This window comes from Sinocyclocheilus anshuiensis, unplaced genomic scaffold (genome assembly GCF_001515605.1).
Source record: "Sinocyclocheilus anshuiensis isolate Anshui unplaced genomic scaffold, SAMN03320099.WGS_v1.1 scaffold421, whole genome shotgun sequence".
Taxonomy (NCBI): domain Eukaryota; kingdom Metazoa; phylum Chordata; class Actinopteri; order Cypriniformes; family Cyprinidae; genus Sinocyclocheilus; species Sinocyclocheilus anshuiensis.
The window spans coordinates 362,486-368,734 of record NW_015540859.1 but is presented as its reverse complement, the minus strand read 5'-3'; the positions used below and the strand labels follow the sequence as shown (position 1 = coordinate 368,734).

General features: G+C 44.7%; 1 pseudogene; it reads left to right on the top strand.

Moving 5' to 3' along the window:
* The first annotated feature begins 3,396 nt into the window (after nucleotides 1–3,396).
* Nucleotides 3,397–5,020, top strand: LOC107687953 (insulinoma-associated protein 1b-like; annotated as a pseudogene).
* The last annotated feature ends 1,229 nt before the right edge of the window (nucleotides 5,021–6,249 follow it).

The window sequence follows — 6,249 nt, the reverse complement described above, 5'->3', positions numbered from 1 at the left end:
GATGCACAATTATACGGGAATGCAAATGACGGCAGCTAACGAGCTGTGTGTCAATGTTGGAAATGCTTTGTTTGGGAAACGCGATATTCAGCATTCTTAACACGGCCTCGTTTATTTGTGTTCCTGTGTGAGCGTCTGCACAGCCATAATTGCATGTTGCATGTGCATGCCAACGAGTGTTTGACGCTCTTGCATCTTCTTTATTTAGTGTCAATGCGGTCAAGCAAATGGAGTTGCTGCAGGTTCTTTATTGGCATCAGTGGTTCTGTGATGGACTTTTAACATCCATGCTTTGCACAAAAGATTCTTTACAGTAGAAGTTTCTTCAGATTATTAAAATGGTTCTTCCATGGCATTGTTTCAAAAAATACAACTTTTGGAACCTTTATTTCGCAGCATGAAGGAGATTTGTGAAGCAAAAGGCTGCTTTCAGAACCATGGACAGCAGCCATTGAGTCCCAGTGTTTTCAGCACTCAAATGGCTTTAGCTTTGCTTCAGAAAACGTTTCATTCATGGTTCTGTTTGGTAATATGGGTATCATATTCCGACTCCAACTGAACTGTATGCATGTATGCTCCATTTACCATGAAATATTAACATGCTTTGCTTATCCTTGCGACAGAATATCTGTCTTCACATAAGCTTGAACCATTTCGCTTTTCTGATTCAGAGAGTGCTTCATAACATTGGAAGGTTTAGAGCTAAAATAATCATGTAGTGTTTTGTGTGGTTGGTGTAATAGCATGTGCCAGCCTGTAAGAGGAGCAGTGCAAAAGACCCTTAACCACACATTGCTATATAAACCCAAATACTGAGCCATTAAACATTTAGATTTGATCATTTATATGAACTGTTTAGGGTGTGCAATTCTGTTTAGGGAATGCATGACTCTTTGAATAACTATTTATGTTATTTTCAAACTCCACAACACAAACAACAGTCAAACCTATTGCTCACACAGATGTAATAAAGCCTGCTCTAGTCTACGTTTTACTTTTGGCATTAAAGCACTGAGCTTGTGAACTCATATGGCGTTCGTTACGATGCTCACATTTGTCTTGTTATGAGTTTCGAGTAATATGTTGATATGTCTTTACTGTGATCGCATTGAGAGGGGGCTCGTGGCCAGTAGGGGAGGGGCGCGCGCCGGCCGAGCAGCTGTATGCAAATGAGACGCGACAAGCACGCGCCACACAGCAAACACGCGCACATACGGCCGGTGCGCACGCACACAATCTCATTAAAATGCCATCGAAGTGCATTGTGCTGTGTAAGACCTAGACAAACAAACTTCACAGAATGTTAACACAGAGCAAAACATGTTTCGATAAAAGGAAAACGAGCGAAGAGTCTGAACTTAAATATTAGATGGGCGCAAATCCATTTGGGTGCAGATGCATGATTTAAGCAGAACTTTAGATGATGTTGGGAACGTTCGGAAGGCGCAGCGCAACTATGCATGCTATAATTAGATATATTTAGGAACATTTGAGTCTTGCGTGTCGTGTTGAACTCCGCTAGTGTTGTAATATTTGTGAAACTGCAGGGGAGAATGGTGGCAGGCGCATATCTCAATGCTCGAGCAATTATTTGACTCGGCCATACAGCAGCTTTATGCTAATAAGGGGAACAATAGATGAATGCAAACCCGTGCAACACGTCTGTCCAATTATGCGCGCAAAAGAGAATTTAAAGCAACTGTTTCACGGAGTAAAAATGAGATCCTTTGGTGCTGTGATATAACCCTTTGGAGTTAAAGTCTGCTATAGGGCTTTCCATCTGCATTTGTTGAAATATAATTTACTGAAGGTGATTCTAAGAGTAGCCTACTAAAATTATTTGGAATTCAGCTTTTCATTTCTAACTTTGACTCTTTTTTTTCTGTGCTTATGCCTCAAAATACACCACCGATGATTTTATTTAAAAGTAAACTAACACATGTTGTAGTTAGAAGAGCATCAATGAAGTGAACTTTATTTAAAAGTGGAGCTGCTTGTAAACACACGTTGTAAGTGTTTTTTTTTTTTTTAACTAAGCTATTGTAGTTCATTTTAATTACAGTAAATGTGTGTCGCTTGCGCTGCAATGGAAAGCGTTAAATAAAAGATTCTGGCAAACGCTTCAGTGTCTGAAGTTGTCACCGGTCATGGTGGTTTGAAGAAATGCAATGATGGCTGACCCCTGGCTTGACCTCGAGGTCAGTGCTCATCTTTGATTGCGTCCAGCACGCGTCTCTCTTTTAGCCAGTTTGCTCGTGTATCCCTGTAGAGGTCAATTTGCTTTTCAAAGGCAAAAAAGCCTGTGACGGCTGGCCAGACGCGGCTATTGTGTTGAGAGATGAGGGCTTCTTCTGATGACTAATGCATGCGTTAGCCAGCTGATTTATACTGCCCTCAGACAGACGCGTGGCATTACAAATCTCTTTAATGTCCAGATTTGCAAACAGGAAGCGCTTTAGACAAATTTAGCATGTTCGTGTTTCATACGCAGTAATTAATAACATGCGATGTGTAGCTAACTACTTTGTGGAGCTGCCTTTTTTTAGTACACGCTATTTACACGAAATGCGCGTGAAACGGAAACTTTTAACTGTAAACATGGGCGTCACAATCACACAAAACTATTTCCCCATCCAAATTGTTTTTGTTTTTGAAGATTAATTTTAGCATATTGCATATTTTTACAAAATTACTACTATAAAATCGTCCTCCTCTTATTCACTTCAGCGTTAGCTTGTGTAATAACTTGCATCGTGTAGGCCTACTGCAATTATTGGCTTTCATGATAAATGATTGTATAAATGCAATTGTAATGTATTCACTTCTGCATTTGACGTACTTAAAATCATTCCAAATTAAAATGACAAATTATACACTTTAATTCAATGTAGGTCGAAACATACACTTAAATCTGCAGTCTGTAGTAGTTAATGCTCAATATTGTCCCGATATTTTTTTTTTTAATAAAATGAAAATATGAAAAACATTCTAAATATATAATACAGAGACATGTGAAGACATTCCCATCACAGCTCTAAACTAAGCATTCCGAAAATAACTTTCTTTGTTGTCGCTAATTCCAAATTGTGATGATGACGACGATGATGGCCAGTGAGTGACATTTCCTTCTGCGCCCTACAGCCGCGGCACGCGCTGCTCTCCATACATCTCCATCAGACTGTGAATGGAGAGCAGCGCGAATTACTACAATAAAGGCCAGGTACATCTGCTCTGTAGCGCCTGGTCCGAGTCTCTCAGCCCTCCCACGGGCAATTCCGCAGAGATCCTCGCTCGCTCCTGATTGGACGAGGACGCGGCGACGAGGGGCGAGAACAATAACATCATTCCAGCTTAAAAAGAGTGCAGCTATGCGTCGAGGAGCAAAAGCATCTCTCAGAGGGAGGGAGGCGGACGGTGCGTTTGTGGCTCTGGATCTCGTCTCGTTGTGCCTTGTCATCCTCGCCTCATCATGCCCAAAGGATTCCTGGTGAAAAGGAACAAGAAAGCAGCGCTCGTTTCGTACCGGATACGCTCGGATGAGGATGGAGGATCCGCTCCAGAATGTCAGATCGCCTGGTCTCCACCCGCGCCCAGCGCCCCCAAGCCGGACAGCATCACCTCAGCCTTCCCGTCGGACGGAGCAGAGACGCCGGTGTCGGTCCACAGCGCCAAGCCGGTGCAGTTCGGCAATCCGGAGACGGTGTACCAAGCCCTGTACAGCCCCACCCGGCCCATCAGCAAGGAGCACGACAGGAAATATTTCGGGAGGAGTCTCAACCTCGGCTCGCCCGTCTCTGCCGAGTCGTTCCCGACTCCCGCTTCTCTCACCAGCCTGGACCATCACCTTCTGTTCGCGCCGGTGGACTTGAAAATCGGCACCAGCAACAGCAACCGGAGCGGAACGGCGCCCGTCATCCGAACCGGCGCCAAAAGACCTTCCTCGGACGCCGCCGAGCGTAAAAGCAGCAAAAGCGCCAAGAAGCCCAAAGCCATACGCAAACTCAACTTCGAGGACGAGGTCACCACATCCCCGGTGCTGGGCCTGAAAATCAAAGAGGGGCCCGTGGACCTGAAGCCCCGAGCGGCCTCGGGCAACACCAACAGGCCCCTGGGGGAGTTCATCTGCCAGCTTTGCAGAGAAGAATACTCGGACCCGTTCTCTCTGGCACAGCATAAGTGCTCCCGGATAGTGCGGGTGGAGTACAGGTGTCCCGAGTGCGAGAAGGTCTTCAGCTGTCCGGCGAACCTGGCCTCTCACCGGCGCTGGCACAAACCGCGCGTGCCAAACGCGCCCAAACAAGCCCTCCAGCCCGCCAAACCGTTCCCCGAGGAGTTCCCCGGCGACAGAGACTCCCCGAGTCCGGGTCTGTCAGAGTCCGGCTCCGACGACGGGCTCTACGACTGCCCGCACTGCGGGAAGAGGTTCAAGCGCCAAGCCTACCTGAGGAAGCACATCCTGGGACACCAGGCGCTCCAAAATCAGCTCCTCGGAGAGGCTTTGCGCACCGCGGAGAGCCCCGACATCGTGCCCTCGGAGGACAGCCAAAGCCCGGCTCCGCTCAATCTGAGCCCCGCGGACTGTCTCGCGTGTCCGGCTTGCGGAGAGAAGCTGCCCAACCGGCCTCCTGCACGACGACTCCCAGGCGTTTCCCTGCAAGTTCTGCCCCGCCACTTTCTACAGCTCGCCGGGTCTCACTAGGCACATCAACAAATGCCACCCTACCGAAAACAGGCAAGTCATCCTTCTCCAGATGCCCGTGCGTAACGCCTGCTGAAGACGAACCCACAGCGATCCGTCCGTTTAGAACCATCGATTTTCTTCATCCAACCCCTCGCTAGAAAAGTCTGGAGAAAAGTATTAGTTTGGTCCTTACAAAGGTATTTTTCTAGAACCCTTGCACACATGGTAATGTAATAGCTCCTAGACCTAAGATATGTTCCTGTACCTCTGCCTTGAATTCACATGCTGTGTGTTTCACGTCTGTAGCTTTAATCTAGTATGTGGATTATGGGACTGAAATGTTCTCTCTCTCTCTCTCTTAGTACTGAAAACTACATCAACAAATCTTGAAAACGTTCCCTTTAGTAGCCAGAAATGCCTTTAGAGAAATACATCAAACTACTGCCTTAAGAACTCTTCAGTGTAACGATTGTTTTTGAATGTCGGCACACAATTACAGCTTACTATCACGATGTAAAACTATTGTAATATGTTTGTTCGTAATATTTTATTTATTTATGTATTTATTTTCAATGGCTTTGTATAAATTATTGGGTGACTTTTCTCCCGTGTCACATGTTGCAGTCGAATCGTTGTGTGGAGATCATCTTGTCTTGGCTTTTGTGCGCTCCCTTGAAACGTGAAGCTCTTATAGATGCAACCTTTTTCTACGTATACAGCTTATTTTCCTAAATGTTTGCTACCTAGCGCTTTATATGTGCGTCCGTGTTGTCTACTCAAATAAAATATTTTCAAAATGAAAAAGCTTCTTGTTCGTGCATATTTGCCACACAATCCCAACCGTGTACTATTGACACAATAGTTTATTTGAATAACATAGACAGTTACTATCGCTGAATATGGGATCTGTAAATGGCAACGACCTTTCGTTTGGACGTTAAACACAATATGAGCACATTATTGTAATTCCAAGATCCAGTCACTCCATGCACACGTAAAGGTTCCATCCTGTATTTATCTACAGATTTATACAGTTAACAGAAGTGTATGATGTTAACAAAGTAGGGCTGCAGAAGTGATTTTTTGTGTGCAGTCTACTACTGCAAAGTTAATGTGCAGCATGACCAACTGTTATTGCAGCTACAAGGTGTTTTTCCACGTGTCAAATGCTCAAATGATATAAAGCCAACCTCTGGCAATTCACACCTTTACAGTTTCTATCCCAAACCCTTTCCATGCTTTAAATGGCAGCAGTATTGATTTTAAATTGGTCAAGTCATTCTGAAGTCACCATGTAAGCTCTGCTTGATCAATGAAATAATGTAGTTGGCCCACTGTAAATTCAGCTGAAATCATTTTAAGAGTGACAACAGCCTTTGTAATAATGAACTCAGAAATGTACAAGGGCATTAACCTGTAATGCATTTCAGCACAGGCATTATTGATTCTGAGCCAAGTGGGATCCATTTTTCTATCTGTGCCTGGTCTGTACGAATTTCTTTTTAATTTTGACCATGAGACATCTCTAAAGAAGCAACCAATCCATCTTGTGCTCTACTCACATAACA